At 44.9% G+C, this 18655-nt stretch overlaps 1 protein-coding gene across 1 annotated transcript in view; it reads right to left on the reverse strand.

The window, feature by feature from the left end:
- STPG2 (sperm tail PG-rich repeat containing 2) overlaps positions 1 to 18655 on the reverse strand; it is a 556360-nt gene that overhangs the window by 462982 nt on the left and 74723 nt on the right. The gene's annotated exons all lie outside the window — the stretch shown is intronic.

Below are 18655 nucleotides of genomic sequence, written 5' to 3' on the forward strand. Positions count from 1 at the left end.
AATGACAGTTCTTATGTAATTAGAATTGTCCTTCATTCACCTCCAATGCAGAGATTCTATAGAAAAAATTTAATGAGATCACATACCATATTTACTCAAATATAAGATGACCCTAAATATAAGATGACCCCCAATAATTAGGTTCTATACATGGAAAATAGATGCATATGTTATAATTTTCCAGGTACAAAATCTTATTATTAGAAGTTTGCTTTGAATTTGTCCCCTTCCCACTGATACTACAGAGAAAATAAATCTGGGGAACCTTACCATTTGCAACACCAAACTTCTTCCCCCTGCAGTCCCTTCCCTCCCTCGTTACTGTCAGACCAACCTCCCCCTAAGCACATAGAAGTGAGAGGCATACTAAAAAATACTGAACTTGAAATAAACATAGCTGTAGTAATTAGCATATAGTATCCATAGACTTAGTTCATCCAGAATTGATGCATTTTACCTTTTTTGAAACTGCTGCATATGAAGTATCCGTGCTAAAACTATGTATCTTATTGGTCAAAAGCCACAAGGATCATGAGTTACCATAAAGATCATTGTGCTGGGCCCCACCAGAGTCAACTGCATGTCAAACCATGGTGACTCCACAGCTCAGCACTGCTCAGCAGGGCTGTGCAAAGTTTTGGTGGCTGATTCAATTTGAAGGAGATTCGGCCTGATTCATGTTGTGCTTTCCTGCACAGATGACACACTGTCAAGGAAAACACAGATTTCTTTTTTTGGGGGGAAAGAATCAAGACAGACTAACAAAAACAAATAAGGGGATTCTGGGGGAAGAATAAGTTGAAAGGAATGGATAGGGATAACTATAGGGATTGCAGGCAAGGGTAAGTAGGAAAGGATTGGAGAAGAGAGGTTAGCTAGCAAGAGACTAGATAGCAAGCCAGAGCTTTTCAGACACTGCTTGTTCAACAGAGACGCAGCTCACAAAAGGCACAGATCACTCCAGACACAGCTTGATTATGAAGCACGCTGGAAAGGCAGGTGCCAGTTCTTCTAGCAGAGAAGGGAGAGGGGGCAGAGGGAGAGCTTCAAATTCCCCCCACTCCAAACACAGACATGATGAACTGCTGCTAGTGGGAGCAAAAAGGGGGTAGCAGTGCCTGCACCTGCACCACCACCACTAATGCCACTAACCAGCAGCAACATGACCCTGTCTACCCCAATTTCAGTTCCCAGTATGAGCCTTTCAGTACCAGAGGAGGAGCTAGATCTGGAAGCAGAGGAGCTGAGGGCCATAGCAAAGGAAATTCTACCAAGTGCCCACACACACCGCCATTAGCAGGATGGTAGTGCTCTCTCTGTATGAGGCATGCAGGGAGTACCTGAAAGAGGAGCCACAGAAGGCAGGTCTGCAGATAGTCTTGCATTTCACCTAGGACATCTGGAGCAGCCGGGGTGAAGATCATGGCTCTCTCTCCCTCACAAGGCACTGGTGCGATCGGTCAGAGAATTGATGGGCTCTCCTTCAAGCAGAGGTGATAGATGGGTCCCACACGCCAAGGGAGATCATGGCAGTGATGAACTGCATGGTGCAGGGGTGGCTCATTGGGCAAGGCAAGATCATCTGCGGGTTCATGGTCACCAACAATGGGGCCAATATGGTCAAGGTGATGCATGATGCCAACTATGGCATTTGCTGTATGGCACATAAGTTTCACATCATAGTCAGGGATGCTTTGGAGGGGAACAGGGCTCCCCGTGATGGCACTGTCACTACCAGCCAGATCATTTCACTGATGATACCAACATTTGGGGTGAGGTGAGCATGCTAGTAGGGAGGGAAAGACTGCAGCAAGACTAGATAGATTACAGGGGTGGGCTAACAAAAATAGGATGCGTTTCAATACTGACAAGTGCAGGATGCTACACTTGGGCAGTAGTACCCAGCAGCACACTTATAAGATGGGAAACTCCCTTCTTGAGAGCACAGAGGCAGAAAGGGATCTTGGAGTCATTACTGACTCCAAGATAAACTGGGCCGACAATGCAAGGTCACGGTTGGAAGGGCTAACCGGACCTTGTCGTGCATCCACAGGTGCATCTCTAGCAGGGACAAGGAGGTGATTCTCCCCCTCTATGCAACACTGGTAAGGCCACAGCTGGAGTACCGTGTCCAGTTCTGGGCGCCCCACTTCAGGAGGGATGTGGACAACATTGAGAAGGTCCAGAGGAGGGCCACCCGAATGATCCAGGGACAACAGGGCAGGCCCTACAATGAGACTGCGGGACCTGAACCTGTTCACCCTTCACAAGAGAAGGCTGAGGGGGCACCTGGTGACAGTCTATAAACTCACTAGGGGGGACCAGAAGGGTTTGGGAGAGACCTTGTTTCCCCTAGCGCCCCCAGCATAACAAGGAATATCGGCCATAAGTTGTTGGAGAGTAGGTTTAGATTAGACATCTGTAAGAACTACTTCACAGTTAGGGCGGCTAGGATCTGGAACCAACTTCCAAGGGAAGTGGTGCTGGCTCCTACCCTGGGGTTCTTTAAGAGGAGGCTTCATGCCTACCTACCTGGGATCAGTTTTTTCTCCTGCCCAGGCAGGGGGTTGGACTTGATGATCTACAAGGTCCCTTCCAACCCTACTTCTATGATTCTTCTATGATTCCATGATTTTGAAATGCAGGAAGGTGGTGAGCTACTTCCACCAGAGCATCAAGGGGGGCAAGATGCTGTGGGACAAACAGGCAGAGCTGAGCATCAAGCAGCACAAAATCATGCAGGATGTGGAGACTTAGTGGACCTCTACATATCTGATGCTGGAAAGGCTGGTCAAGTAACAGAAGGCCATCTATGAGATGGCCTTGGTCAGGGAGATTGGGATCAGCGGCCCCCTTAACAAAACAGACTGGGATACCATCTCCCAGATCTTGGTGGTCCTCAAGCCATTCCTTGAGGCCACTGAGAGCCTCAGCATTGGCAATGCCCTCTTCAGCCAGGTGATCCCTGTAGTGAAGGAGCTTCAACATGAAATCAAGAAGTTTCATGGAACTGGTGTTCCTGGCTGGGGCAAGCCACTTTCACCAGAGGTGCAGGCACTTGTGAAGCAGCTGAAGGAGGGCATCAAAAAATGGCTGGATCCTTTGCGGTCCAGTACAGTCCACATGTTGGTGGGCACATGCAACCTGAGAGTGAAGGGGAGCATCTGCAGCAGCAAAACCCTCTATCACTGGACAGTGGTGCTGGTGAACAGGGTCAGGGAGGCAGAAGGGCAAAAGGCAGCAATGTTGGCATCCAGAGGCACCAGACCCCACCATCAGGCAGGTACCATGGAAGACACTGAGCCGCTGCACTGCGATCCCTTGGCCTATTGGGCCACCTGCAGCCAGGTGTGGCAGGATCTGGCCACAGTTGCCCAGGAACACTTGTCCTGTCCGCCGACCAGTGTTCCAAGCAACAGGGTGTTCAGCATTGCTGGGGATGTTGTGACACCCCACTGCACCTCCTTGGATCCTGGTTTGGTGGAGCAGCTAGTGTTCCTGAAGGGGAACCTCCCACTGCTGGGGTTCCCCAAGCTCCATGTGCAGATGAAGTGACACCCTCCTCACGCCGCACCTACTTGCTTTTTTTATTTGCTTTCAGAACCTTGAGGTGCACTTTCACAGAAACCCCTGCACCACTCTGCCTGAAACCTGGCAGGTCTCATGCCTGCATGAGGGGCTACCATCCCTGCTGCATTCATCCTGCTCTGCCTTAACACACACAAGTGATAAGAGTTTTTTTTCAATAGTTTGAGGTGCACTTTCACAGAAACCCCTACACCTATCTCCTTTAAACTTGGCAGATTTCATGCCCTCAGAAGGGGCTACTATTCCTGCTCATTTCACCCAAATCTGGAACAAAATGACAAAGTTATAAATATTTTAGTGATTCCCCATTATAGTCTATGGCTGAATCTCTGAATTGGCACCAAATCTCCAAATCTGAGTTGGCCAAATCAAATCAGGATAGTGATCTGAATCACCAAATCAAATCACTGTCCCTCTGAATTGGCCGAATCTGATTCAAATACTTGCTCCTTTACACAGGCCTACTGCTCAGTATATGTGTGTAATCCAGATACCCTGACAAAGGAACTATCTGACAATTAGTCCTCCAGTCATGGAGGGAAGGGCCACATGAATCATATGCACCAGACTGAGATAAGGATTCTGAGTGAATTTTTTGGTGCCCCATTTCATGATGTTTGCCAAACATTTAAGGCTGGTAAAGAAATGGGAATCATTGGAAATGGTGGGGTGGTAGGGGTAGGGGAGGTGCAGTTCAGCTGTGGGAGTAAAGAGGAAGTCAAAATATATGCAATTTATCAGCTTATTATGACTTGGGAAAAAAGTGGCCATGAGTGGCACGGTGCTCAATGGACACTACCATGTGGCTTATTCAGATACACTACACTAACCTATCCTTATGATAGGTTCCCATCAACTTGTTTGCCCACTATAACCCATGTGTTCTATAGTCATGCTCAGTGTTGCTGTATTTAATCAAATTCATAGTTGGTCTCCATTGCTGAACACATACTACTTGTGGAAGCAGTTTAAAGACAGCCAGAGTGCATCTACACACAACACTACTTGAGATTAGACCTAATTACTGTACAGTAAGCATCACCATCTACACGTACAAACACTTACTGTGCAGTAATTTGCTCTAATCCCAAGTAAATTTGGTAGGTATACCAGGGTATAATGGGGGTGGTGGGGTGGGTTAAATACAAGTAGCAGATTTACTCAGGAGTAATTATTATGTAGTATGGTACATGTAGACTGCTGATTGGGATCAAATGTGCTCCCAGTCAGCCAGGCAGCAGCAGGAAGGAAATTGTTCCCTACCCCTGGGAGCTGCCTGCTGCTGGGGCAGGCTCTGCCACCAGAGCCCAGGTGGAGACAATGTCCCCATGCCCTAGCAGCAAGGAGCTACAAGCTCCTGCTCTGCAATCGTGGAGTCAGGCTGAGAGATTCTTATCTCCCAGCCTCAGCTCCATAGTCACAGAGCTGAAGCTGGGAAATAAGAATCTCTCAACCTCAGCTCCACAGCTCTGACCACGGACCAGGGACTGGGAGCTCCTTGCTGCTGGGGCAGGGAGACACTGTTCCTGCCCAGGCTCCAGTGGCAAAGCCTGTCCCGACAGCAGACAGCTGCTGGGGGCAGGAAACAATGTCCCAGACTCCAGCAGGAGACAGCTTTCACCTGGCCCAGTGCTCCCTGCCAACCTGTGGGCTTGCACCCAGTGGGAGCCTAGAGCTCCACCTGGATGCTGCAGGGGGCTGATACAGGGCCAGCAGGTGTGGGAGCAGACTGCTGGCATAAGCAGAAAATCTGCTCCTGCTTCCCTGCATTTGTAGATGCCTGCCCAGGATGGGTTTACTCTAGAGTAAATTACTCTAGAGTAAACCCACCCTGGAGCATTTGCATGTGTAGAAACACCCACAAAGTATTTAATGAGGTTTCCTTGTATGCAAATATAAGATGAGAGTCCTTTTCTCCCAGGCTGATTGGGGGAAAAAAGCCTCATCTTGTATACAAGTAAATACAGTAATTACAGCACATAACACAATGCATACACATAAAGAGGCCAAGTTAAGGTACAATGGACAACACTAATTAATTTTAAACCATCAATATCAGGTTATTTTAATGGTCCTTGGAAACACCTATGAATATCGGCAATTCACTCAATATACAAATATGTAGGATAAGCATGATGTGTGACTGCCATATCTGGGCAATCTAAGGTTGTAAATGGAGAAAATATGCTCACACAGGGTGCTATTTCTCAAAGACTAAGAGGACTTGTATTCTTTAAGTCAAAGTACAAAACTTGTGTGAGTTTCCTTTATCATGCACAGCGGGCCAATGTATCTTAACATGAAAAGTAATAATATACAGCAATAGCAACAAGATACTCCACCTTCCACAGATAAATTATCAATGCTGCCTTTCATGTGCCAAGTAGAAGTAACTGTCATCAATCATGTCCAATGTGAAGTACTTGTATTGTCCAATTCATTACTTCAGAAGTGACTTACCCTCATGACTGCATGATTTCTGACTATCATCCTCTGTAACTGTATTTTTTCTTCAGTAGATAGAAACTATTTAGGTATCAAAGGGTATTTTAGTTCTTCTGAAAGACTACAGCCCTCTATTTATGAACAGTCAACTTTTCTTCTTTGTAAAATATTTCCTTTTTAGTCAACAAGGTCAGCCCTGTATTAACGGGAGCATCACAAATCAAGAGCATAAGAATCATTTGATTCCCATGTTCTGTTCAGCACTAGTGTGGCTTCACCTGGAGTACTGTGTTCAGTTTTGGGCTCCTCACTTCAAGAAAAATATGGACAAATTAGAGTCCAGGGGAGAGTGACAAAAATTATTAAAGGACTAGGAAATATGGACTTATGAGGATAGGATGAAAGAAATAGGATGATCTATTCTGAAGAACAGAAGACTGAGGAAGGATTTGATAACAGTCTTCAAATAACTGAAGGGTGGTTATACAGAGGATGAAAATAGACTATTCTCTGTGGCTGCAGGAGGCAGGACTGGGAGCAATGGTCTTAAAAAGCCGCAAGGGAAATTAGATTGGATATTACTTTTCTCATTATGAGGATGGTTGAACATTGGAACTGGCTGTCCAGAGAGACCATGGAAACACCATTATCGGCCTTCCTAAGAGCAGGTTAGACAGACATTTGAATGGGATGTTTCAGTCAGGGACACTAGTACCCTGAGCAGAGAGTTTGACTAGATGACCTCATGAAGTCTCTTCTAACCCTATTATTCTAAGATTAACTAGATGAGATTTAGACTATTCTAGAAAAATAAGTATGAGTAACCACTGAAAGTGCAATTTTTTTGAAACGATGCAAATTTGTCTCTAAACTGCTGTCTGAACTGCCAATTCATAAAGCACATATATGTACACACACAACTGGAATTAAATTGGTTGCCCAAATAAATTTCATTTAAGCCCAGTAAAAATCATTTTTATCCAGAAAAGTATGAACTACAACATCTTAAGATACAGTAGCTTTGACAGCAAATATATTTCATTAATGAGGAAAGAAAAAAAATTTCAATTATATTTTATAGGCAGAAAAACAATTTTGCTCAGGAAACAAAAGTATTTATAGTTAAAAATATCAACTTACTACAGTAAATAACCATTTTTGTCCTCCCTTCTCATAACCATTCCTGCTAATAAGGCTATGCTGAATGTTAGAAGGGATATGCAGGTCTTAAATGCAGCAAATTGTTTCTAAGTGGAATTGAGTTTAATTTATTCTGAACAGCAAAATGAGGGCAGCAACAAAATCATGTTCCTTTAGATTAAATGATTAATGATTCTTATACCCAGGGCCAGCTCTGCCAGTAGGCGTGAAGATTTATTCCACTAGAAACAATGCTGTTTCTAAGACTAATATCAGCAATGTTTTTTAGAATGCATCTGTAAAGATATCACATGGTCTTCAACTTTATTTTTTTACTAAACATAAGCTGTATGTACATTTGCTTCCATTAAGGTAATTTTTGACTAAAGCAAAAAAGAGAAGGAACATAGGTAGCAGAAGGGGAAGGCTAATGGGGCTTAGTCCCCGCAAATGTGAGGCAGCAATAAGGCCATAAGCCAGCCTGGCTGTGGACTTCCAGTGGCAGTAGAGGTAGCAAGGGTGGGGAGGGATGGGTCTGAGGCTGGGGCAGGTGCTGCACAGTTGGCAGGGCATGAAAATGTGCCATGAGCAGCTCCTGCTCCTACACACACCCCAGGAGGCATGGGGGGCATGTGCCCCAGATCTGTGTGGGGTAAGGTGGGCTACAGTGCTGGGCTCTTCCTGGTGGGGGAACTGAGCCAGATTGCACTCAGGACACATGGCAATGGCACTGGGAGCAGGGCTATGGGAGGGGGCTGCAGCCATCCCAAAATTTGCCATAGCTCCCACTCCCAGCACCACTGCCACTTGACCCAAGCACAGCCCAGCCCAGCTCCCCCCACCGGGAAGAGTCTGGAGCCTCCCTGGCCCCAGCCCACAGCTGCAGCCTGCCCTGCCCCACACAGGCCCAGGGGCATATGCCCCCCATGCCTCCAAGGGTGTATGCAGTGGCAGAAGCCACCACCCCCTCCCCACACTGGGCACCCCCTGGACAAGCTATTCACAGTTCCACCCCATGCCCCCACTCCAGGCTGTGCAGGGCAGGGCCTCGAATGCTCCCTCTCCCTGCCCCTTCCCCCACAGACTTACCTGCTGAAAGGGGGTACGTGTGCGTATGTGTGCGTGTGCTCAGCCCGCCTAAAAAAATTTCTCCCTCCACCTATGAAACAGAAACTAGCCTTTCCATTCTACAAAGATCATGTCATACACCCCACATTTATTTAGGACCTGGCTCTATGCATTCAGAAAATGTATACTTCTCTTTGAAATAACTTACCATATAAAACTTCCCAAAGATCTAGAACCCAACAGAAAATCTTACAAGTTTATGATGCTTTGGGGGCTGCACATGCCCTCATGTATTGAAACAAAAATCTATAAAGAGGGATAACATTAACCACTCTTCACTTACTTTTTCTCCTCCATAAACAGAGAAATTAAGAAGTGGGAAATGTGGACAGTGTGCCACCATCTCAAATCTGTGCACTTACTGCAAGTACCTCTTTTTGTTCATTCAAGTAAAGCATAACTATCTGAGAAAGCAAGCCAATGTATTCTGATAAAATTCAAAGGCAACCAGAACATTTCAGGTGCAGAAAATACTCAAACATTAAAATGGAGAAGCCCATTTTGGTTTATTACTTTCTAAACAACATACTGTATCTATTCCAAGATGAGGTTCTATAACAGGGCACCATCCCAGGGCAGTTGAAAACCCCTGGAGGCACCCCAGAGTCCCCCTTATGCTGCTCACTTCTGGGAAGAGTCTCCCCTTCATTTGCCTACCACATCTTGTTGTTTCTTCTGGTTCTCAAAGGGGAAGCTGCCCCAGGGCTTTCCAGATCGGGTCTTCACTCCAAAGAACACCCAGAGGTGGGGAGTTCCTGCCTTAAGAGCTAATTGCACAGCTCCATACCATCCCTACACCATGTCCCAGGCCTCACAGATGTTACCATCATCTTGCTGGGGCTTCAACCTCCCCAGCCTCCATCTGTTTATTTTAGCTGGGTTATCTAGACTAGGCCCATTGCATCAAGCCTGGCTTTGAGGCTCTACCTCACATTTACACTGGCTCCCTGGCCCCCTGTCTTTTGGGCCCCAGGCTCCTGTGTGGCTGCTGCCTATCTCTCTCTCTCTCTCTGCCCACTCCAGGCTCAATAACTGCTTGAGCCTTGAGCCCACCCCTGGCAGGACTCAAAGCTACCGCGTGCCTCTCAGGCACTAACGGGACCTCCATAAACCCAGTCTCCTGAGCATTCAAGAGCCTCTCACTCCACCACAGCCTGGGCTGACTGTTCCTCAGGTAGCTAAGCCCAGGGCTTATATAGCTCTGGCCTGAGCAATATCCTGGGCACGTAATAGAACCCCCCCACACACACCCATCAGCTTACTGGCCTGCAGAGCTACCCTTTAACCCCTGCTCTGCTAGCAGTCTGTGCTCTGAAAAGTCTGTCCTTAAAGGGGCCACCACACTTTCTAGTAACAGGACTAGGGTTCCCTGTTACAGGTTCCCTCCTTCCCCCACCAAACAACTTGGGGGGAAGCCTCATCTTACATTTGATTACTGACCTGGGGCAGCCAACAGCTCTGTTCCAGCTTCAGCCTCAGACTTGGGCCTGAAGCTGGAGCTGAGCCACCATCTGTCCTGAGCCAGGATGGCTTGTGCACTGGGGGAAGGAGCTCACAGCTGAGGGAACCCATCCTGTAGGAGTGGGAGGACTCAGTGAAGGAGGGGCATAAAAGAGAGACCCACTGTGGGAGCAGGGGAAGAGCAGGGGATACCCCATGCCCTGGCATTCCTTCCAACTTACCTTAGGCTGCAGTTCTAGCTCTGGCCACAGTTCCAATCCCTGCCAGACCCAGAGCTGCTGCCACTGTTTTTGCCTGGCCAGGCTGGGCCATGGCCAGAGCAACTGCCACTGCCTACCCCAGAGCCAGAGTCAGAGCCACAGCCACTGCAAAGGTAAGTGGTGGGGAAGGTGAGTGTGGGCAGGTACCAGAGAGATGGGAGGACAGGCAGCAAGAAGGCAGGCATAGGCATAGTGAGGAGCAGGCAGCAGGGGGTCAGGCACAGATGTGGGGGGACAGGAGGTGGGGAGCAGGCAGCAGAGGGTGGGGGCAAGTGGCAGGGGGGAAGCAGTAGGAGAATAAATAGCAGGGAGGACAAGCAGGCACATGCATGAGGGTGGGCAAGGAGGGCAGACAGGGGGACAAGAGATAGGGGTCTGGCCTCTTATTCCCTGCCACCATTTTCCCTGCCACAGCCAGAAGAATTTACAGAAATCCAAAAGAACTTTTTGGAAAGTTGGATATCTTCTTCTAGGCTTGAAGTGGAAGAGATTCTCTGTATATCACATTTACCTGAATCCAAGACAACTCTGAATTTAAGATAACCCTCCAAGAATTATATTCTATACATACAAAATTATAACACATTTATAATTTTCCATGTATAAAAATTATTGGAGGGTCAGCTTAAATTCAAAGTTGTCTTGGATTCAGGTAAATGTGATATACAGAGAATCTCTTCTACTTCAAGCCTAGAAGAAGACATCCCACTTTCCAAAAAGTTCTTTTGGATTTCTATAAAAACACCCTCACTGTAGCATTCCTAGCAATTCAGAAGTCAAATTGCCAGACTAAAGCTTTCAATCCAGATGAACAATCCTATATGAAACTTAAACAAGAGGCTTCAGGGAATGGAAGGCAGAATTCGTGATTCAAGATCAGATCCAGAAGGGCCAAGAATTAAAACTGAATGGCCTGACCTGAATCTGGCCACACCCTGGCCACACCCCTATCTAACTTTTGAATAATTTGAGGGTTGAAGAAAGTACATTCATTAACTTCTGGACCTATACTCCAGGTAATATATCTGAAAATATATCTATCTTCTCCTCAAACAAATGCAAAGGCTTTTTGTTTTCTCTGTGTTGGCAAAGAGATCCAACTGAGAAGCATGCCCTATTTGTAGAACATGGAATACAGAAACGATTCTATCAGAGTCCATTTGGACTCTTCATTCACTTTAGTTTACTAATTTGTTGCTTTTTTACAAGCATGAAAGCTTACTGATAAAAGATCCAGATTGTCACATCTTTTGGTCATGTACTTCATTTTAAATACATGAATAAATAAATAGTACTACAAACACATTTGAAGTGAAGCATATTATTAAGTGCCTGGCTTTTAAGTTTTAGGTGAACTTTTCAATTTTTTACCATTAATTGAAGCCAGAAATGAAAAGAAAGTCCTTTCCCTGGCTGATGACACATAGGACATACCTTCTTTTATGTATTAAGATGTGAATGCTTTGGGATTTGATTGGAAATAGGCCTTGTAAATCAAACAGACAACTTTCAATCATGCAGACAAACATATAGCTTCACTTTCTGAAATGCCCACAAGCTTTGAATACTAAGGTAATGAAAGTGTCCACACTTCCAAGTCAACTGTGACAATCATGAAGGCAGCAAAGAAATTCACTGGCCCAATATAACTTAACTCCACATCACCAATTAATAAGAAAATGGTCCAAAAATCTCAGGAAAAAACCTAAGGGCAAATTCACTGGAGGCTTTTGACCATGACACATCAGAATCAGTTCTGCTGCCTGAACCCCAGGTCAACATACAAGTTTCCCAAAGAGTCAAGGGCAATCCACTGGCATATATATTTGGAGCCCTGCCTGAATAAAGAATTCTGAATAGATTTCTGGCCTGCTAGAAATCACAAAGAAATCTCCCCATTGTAGCTGTAGAAAGCCACAATGAAGGCAGTTCAACTATCACTTGAATATTTTTAACTTCATCTGAAGAAAAAGATGGTAAAAGAATATACATTCAAATGATGATATTTATTTTGAATACAGAAAAACATACCTTTTAAACACTTTATGGAGGAGAGTGTCCCCAGGAGTGCACATCAGCTGTTACACTGTAACTTACATCTACATAATCTTGTAGTAATACAGGTATACAAGTTAGCTACCTTCAACCCTGAATGAAACAAGATGTAGTAGTTTTGTTACACTTTTACTACTACAGAATCATGTAAATGTAACAGCTGCATCATGAGCATGATGCAACTGGTATCCCTTGATACAGATATAACTGACGTGCCTATACATACCCTTTATATAATGCATGTCATATAGTGATCTTAAATAACCTAGTATTTAGCACTCATAAAATATTACCTTAATATTTAGCACTTATAAAAGAACTGGGGTTGAAAGAAATTTCCCAAAGGTATACAGGATGTCTGCAGCAGTCAGGAAGACACTAGAAAATGTCTTCCCCAACTGTTAGGAAAACTGACTTCCCTCTAAACAAGTATGCAACTGGCTTCCCAAAGAGATCGTCTTCACTCTCCTACTCCTACTTGGCACTACCATCATCTTCAAGCTGTCACGCTGAAACTAAAAGCCCTAAAACCTCTCACCATATCAAGCCTCCTATCCCTTCACCTAAAGACAAACGCATAGCTTTAGGAGGTGTCCAGTCTGTGGGAAGAACAATTTTTCATAGATACTTTAACTATAAATATCATAGTCCACTAAGTAATTTATTTTTAAATACATAAATATAGCTATTTAAATTATAAAAGTGTTTGGATAAAAGAAAATTTCTAATTTGCCAACCAGAATTCGGAATTTTGCTGGCATCCAATAACAGTCTTCCTATCAGTGGCATAGGGGCACTTAGGAAGAAAGAAAAGGAAATATTGGGTTGTTCCAAAGAAAACAGTATGGAAGAGAGCCTCTGTGTTCCAAATCAAGAAGATATAACCCAGTAATGCAAAAAAAGTTTCACACTCTTTAAATGACAATGCTGTGTGGTAATAACTTGACCCCAGGTGCCATACATATGATGATGCTGCCAAAAGAGATTATAACAGGTCTATGAGAGCACACCTCATTTTCCTAATCAGTACAGCTGTCAAAAAATATGGAAAACAAGGATAGAAGGAACTTGACAAGTCATCTAGTCAATTCCCCACACCAAAAACAGAATCAGCAGTGTGTAAACCATTTCTAACACAGACACAAGGTAGGCAGACTAACAGTTAGTTAGTCAATAACTTATTCAGAGAGGCATGAGTTTCATAAGTTACAGCCTACTTCATCATAATGGATGGAATAGCATTCTGAATGTTGATGTAGTAGGTTCTGGCCTATAGATGTTTAGGCCCTAGTGGAGGCTTCAGGCCAGCTTCGCTCAGCCTGGGTGACTAAGCACAGGGTGGCAGGCCTGGATGAGCAACAATATAGCTATGCCAAGGCCCCAGATTCAAGGATATGGGCCTGACACCTAGTCCATAAAGTGCCACTCTGCCCTAATTTCAGACTAACATAACTAACTACCTCTCCCATTTCTAGCATGTTTATCTAATCTTTTTTCCAGAACCTTAAACAGAAGATTCCAAAACTTTGCTAAATAATGTTTTCCAGTGCTGGTCAATCCTTTAATTGGAAAGTTTTCTTTTTAATGTTTAACCTAAATCTTCCTTGCTTGAAATGTAAACTTTAAGACACCTCCTCTGAAGCTCAGGTGATATGTTACAATTGCTCAGGTATATGTAAGTGCTTGTCAGCAGGGATGCTTAAGTATACTACTTTTGGATCTGAACTACCCATAATATCCAAGTTATCACAAAGAATAATTATATTATTTTATTGTTCAATCATTCTCAGTTCATCTAATGTTTCATTTGAACCAATATTCTCAAAATATATATACTTTTTGCAAAGATGAATTGTGGCAGGAAGAAGAGACCTGGCTGCATGATTAATATTCCAAAGACCAAAGCAATACTGCAAACGGAGAAAGAATCAGTTGTGATAATGAGCCATTGAGAAACATTTGGAGATTTATATATTTGGGTACAATCTTAATGGAAGACAATAAATGCACAAATAATGCAAGTCATAGGCTAGGAAAAGCTCACACAGTGGTAAAGAATTTGATTTAGATATGAATGAGCAGGCAGATTACTAATACAATGAAAACAATGTTATGAGAAGCATCAATAGGGGTGATACACAGCTGTATGTTGCTAAGTTGTAGACTTACAAAGGAGTTACAGAAAAAAATTACAGGTATTTGAAATGATGTACCTGGGGACCCCACCCCTTGTGCCAGCTGGACTGCTGAAGCAGCCCTGAGAGTTCCCTGTACCCTTTACCCACTGCGGCAGTCTGGCAGAGGGGGCTGCTGCCTAGCTGTAACCTGCTGCGCACCTGCCAGACCCAGATAGGACCAGCTGCCAGTGGACTGTGGTTGCAGGGTTGGCCTCTGTGTGGCACTACTGCCATGTGTGCCCCCTGCCCCGCCATATGGGCAGCTATTGCCTGGAAGATGTTCTGGGTGTGGTGGCCTGCTTTGAACTGTCAAAGCATGTCCTCCTGGCCCCATTTGGCCAGGTCAGCCACAGCTAGCTGGATCCAAGGTGTCAGCTCTGAGCAAGCAGGGTCCTGCCAGTGGCCTCCCTAGCAGGAATTCTGGTGTTCCATACTGGAAAACTAAAAAATCCCTGATAAAAAAAAATCCCAAAGTTACTCTTAAAATACTCCCAAATGCATGTTCCTACACAAGTAAAACAAAAGACCACTAGAAAGAGAAAGAGAGAATGATACAAAGACAGCAATCAGTTGGACAATGTTTTATTGATATATCCACAGTGGTAAAGCAAGTCTCATCATAATAATAAAGATAACTCTAAAAATGTTTCATGAATTCATGAATATATAATTTTACTGCCCTCCCACAGGGGTAATGGCCCACACACAGCGGTTACAGCACCCCAACAGGGGATTCAGACCCCAACAGGGGATTTGGGTCCCACACAAAGGGTTCAGCCAACCCAACAGGAAGTTTGACCCCCTAACAGCAGGTTTGGCTCCAACACAAAGGGTTCAGCCCCCACACAAAGGGGCTCAGCCCACCCAACAGGAGATTCAGCCCCCACACAAGGGATTCGGCCCCCACATAAGGGGCCAAATGACCCCTGTAAGGACTACCATCTGCCCCTTGCAAGGCCCACATGCCCCAGCCCAGCCCCCCAATTGCTACCCCACCTGGCCCCATCCCCTGCCATCTGCTGCAGCCCCCCCAATGGCTGCCCCATCCTGCCCCACCCCCACTTCCCCAGACCCCAAAATGGCTACCCTACCCAGCCTCAGCCCCCAACTTGCACCCTCAGGCCCCTATAGCTACCCCCACAACTCCAGGCACCTAATTTAAAACACACACACACACACACACACACACACACACACAAACACACACACACACACAGAAAAAAAACAGGGAAAAAAATGGGAAAAAGCCTTTGCTTACCTTAGTAGCAGGGGTTGGGTGGCTCCAGGGCCTCCTGGCAGAACCCCCCAGGCAGCACAGGACAGTGGAGGGACAGGAGGGCCTAGGCTGGGGCCACTGGGACTGTCAGCCTGCTTGGCACTGTGCAGGAGGGGCCCCAGTCAGCCAGACTGCAGCTCCAACTGCTGGTAAGTGCCAGGGATATTTTTAGTTTGTTTTTTAAAACTATGGGTGGGCATGGATTGGGAGGGCTGGGGGGGCTGAGGCCAGCCAGGGTAGGCTGGCTTCCCCATGGTCTCCTTCAGCCTCCCCACCCCCGACCCCTTACTCATCAGCACTGGAGCCCTGGTGCTGAACAGTGGCCTTGCCAGCTGCGTGTTTCAGCACCAGTGCGAGGGGCCAACCATAGAGACACTCTGGCAGCCAGAGCATCTCTGTGGAGGACCCAGCCTCCAGTTGCCTCACCGCATGGTCCGGGACCATGTCCTGCTCCGCTTTTTTAAACTTCAATTCTTTTAGACCCCTGTATATCCAGGGGTTTAATTTTCTCCCCATGCTGAAAACTTACAGCATGGGGAACATTTTTTCGTTCCCGCACGTGCCTGTTGCCCTGCCTCAAAGGGGTTTGAGGCAGGAAAAGAGGCACATGCATGCTCGTCTGGATGCACCCAAAGAGAGATAATAGAAGGTTGTGACGTAGGGAAGAGAAAGAGGGGTCAGTCAGGGAAGACATGGTATAAAGACAGAGAAGACTGGAATAGAATGCTTTTAAATACAGTAACAACCAACAGCATGAAGTGGAGAGCAATTTGTCCATCATTTCTCTGAACCTTTGACAATAATGATTTAACTGAAATTTTCCAATTTTTTTTAACATTTATCATCAATTTCATGTAAACATGTTATCTCATTGAAGATACTTTACAACAAGATCATAAATGTAAAGTAGCAGGAAATAATTTTTCGAACAAAGGACGTGCCTCAGAATTGAGAAAGAGAAGCTTTAGAAGCAGCCACTGAGACAAATTCAGATTGGTCATGTGTGGTTTTGACATTATAACCAGTTAAGGTTATTTCAAAGTTTATATGTTCTCTCATACAGTGCCATTTCAGACTATTCAATCCTCATGTTCTCAGCTGACAGAATAATGTTGGAAAGCATATGTTATAAAAGTTGCAAATGCCAGTAACAGCACTAAATGTCGCCATAAGTTTAACAGGTACATTTAAAAATGCTATTCTTTTTTTTACATTCAAGAATATAAGTTCACTGAATACTGAAATAAATGCTTTTCTATTCTGTAATATTTTAAACATCAAAACCAAAATGGATTAACATTAAAAATAATTATACTCACAGTAAATTCAACTGTAGTCTATTATGCGACAAGGAATCCTATAAAATGTAACAATCAAGTAATGGTGTATATTTGTCTCTTATCTAACCTCCATTCATTCAGGGCTTCCATTAACAGGACCGGTGTTGTATCCAAGAAGCTAAAGCTCATCAAATATTTTATTGAACTAGTAAAGAGGTCCTTGTTGTCAGGGCCTTTGATTAGGCATGCCCAGCTGTGCCAAGCACTTGAGTTGTATTAGCCAGGGATCAGGGACTGGTGTGACAACTGCCCCAGTCTGCAACTGAATTGGGTGCTGAAACTGCCAGTCACCCCTTATAAGTAAGGTGACCATACAGTCCCAGGGGTTGTCTCAGCATCCCAGCTGTTGAAGAAAATTGAAGTAATAAAAGTCCTGGATTAATGCAAACCCACCTACCTGTGACCTGCTCCTGGTTGCCTACCCAGGCTGGCTCCTGAGTGCCTGCCCATGCCCACCCAAGTAGGCAGATTCATACCAATCTGAGACTTTTGCTGCATGCGCTGGCACCCCTTGACACCTCCATCCCAGATTTCCCTCAAATTATTATGGTCACCCTACTTATAAGAACACCTGCAGCCTCAGGCTGCAGACATGCCTTCACACAGCCTCAGTCAATTCCAGCAAGCCTCGCTTCCACTGCTCTCTGGTTCTCCTATGCCTCAGCTTTGCCTTTTACTGACCCTGATTTTGCATCTCCCCTGAACCTTAGCAGTTGCCGTGCTCTCTCTGGTTTCCCTGGCATCCCTCAGATCTTCCTTGGAACTCAGCATCAGTTCTCTGCCTCCTGACCTTGGCTTACAGCTCAGGCTATATCACTCAGATTACCTATCTCAACTCCTCTGGAACTCTATTCCACACTCTCCACTCTGCTGACCCAGACCCCGACCTGATACTCCAGTAACCTGTGCCCCTGCCCTGCTGACTCGCAAGTCACTCCTAGTGGCCTACTACAGGCCCAGCCACCTACGTCCCAACTGAACCCTCACACCTATTCAGTGACACAAGTCAATCCCCTTCACCCGATACTCAGAACAAGAAAAAAAGAATGAAACTGTCTTTCCCTATTTTAAACACTTATTTTGACAAAGAGAATTATGAATGTATTTTATGTCCAATATTAGTCCTTAAACAAGAATTTTGAAGGAACTCTGTGGTGTTCACAATATGTTTGATTTCTTCGGTTTTGTAAAAGAAAATAACAAGATGAATTCAATATTTGCAGTTTAACTGAAATATTAGTTAATATTTCAGCATTAACTATTGAAATAGTTAATTTCAAACTGCAAATAAGCATATAGCATGCTCATGCCAATATTTTTGCTAATTTTACACAAACCAGTTTAAATGTGTGCTAGCTGTGTGTTTGTCATCTTAAAGCTGGCAGCAGACAAACAACAAAAATGCACTCACAAGGACAAGCTGGCTAATTAAAAAAGAAGGACTAATTTATCAGTGTTACTCAAAATATTTAGCTTGCTCTCTATGAGGTAACTATGTATGTGTGTCCTGTACAGGATGACTTTGCCCATCCTCCAGGTACACCCAGAGGGCAATGTCGGCAATAATGACCCATCTGTTCACTACTGGCAACTAGCAAACTTCTAATGAAGACAGATGTGGGTCACCCTGTACAAGCAGGCTGCAGGGTGTTAATGAATCCACCTAATGGTCACTACCTGTCACTTTTGACTGATTGATGACCAAAAGGGTTAAGCTTGAGAAGCAAAGATGAGTATTTCAGGTAATCATTACTCTTACCAGGACATCTCTATCAGTCTCTCTCT

The sequence above is a fragment of the Crocodylus siamensis genome, chromosome 2 (assembly GCF_052110815.1).
Source record: "Crocodylus siamensis isolate JL-2025a chromosome 2, ASM5211081v1, whole genome shotgun sequence".
NCBI lineage: Eukaryota > Metazoa > Chordata > Crocodylia > Crocodylidae > Crocodylus > Crocodylus siamensis.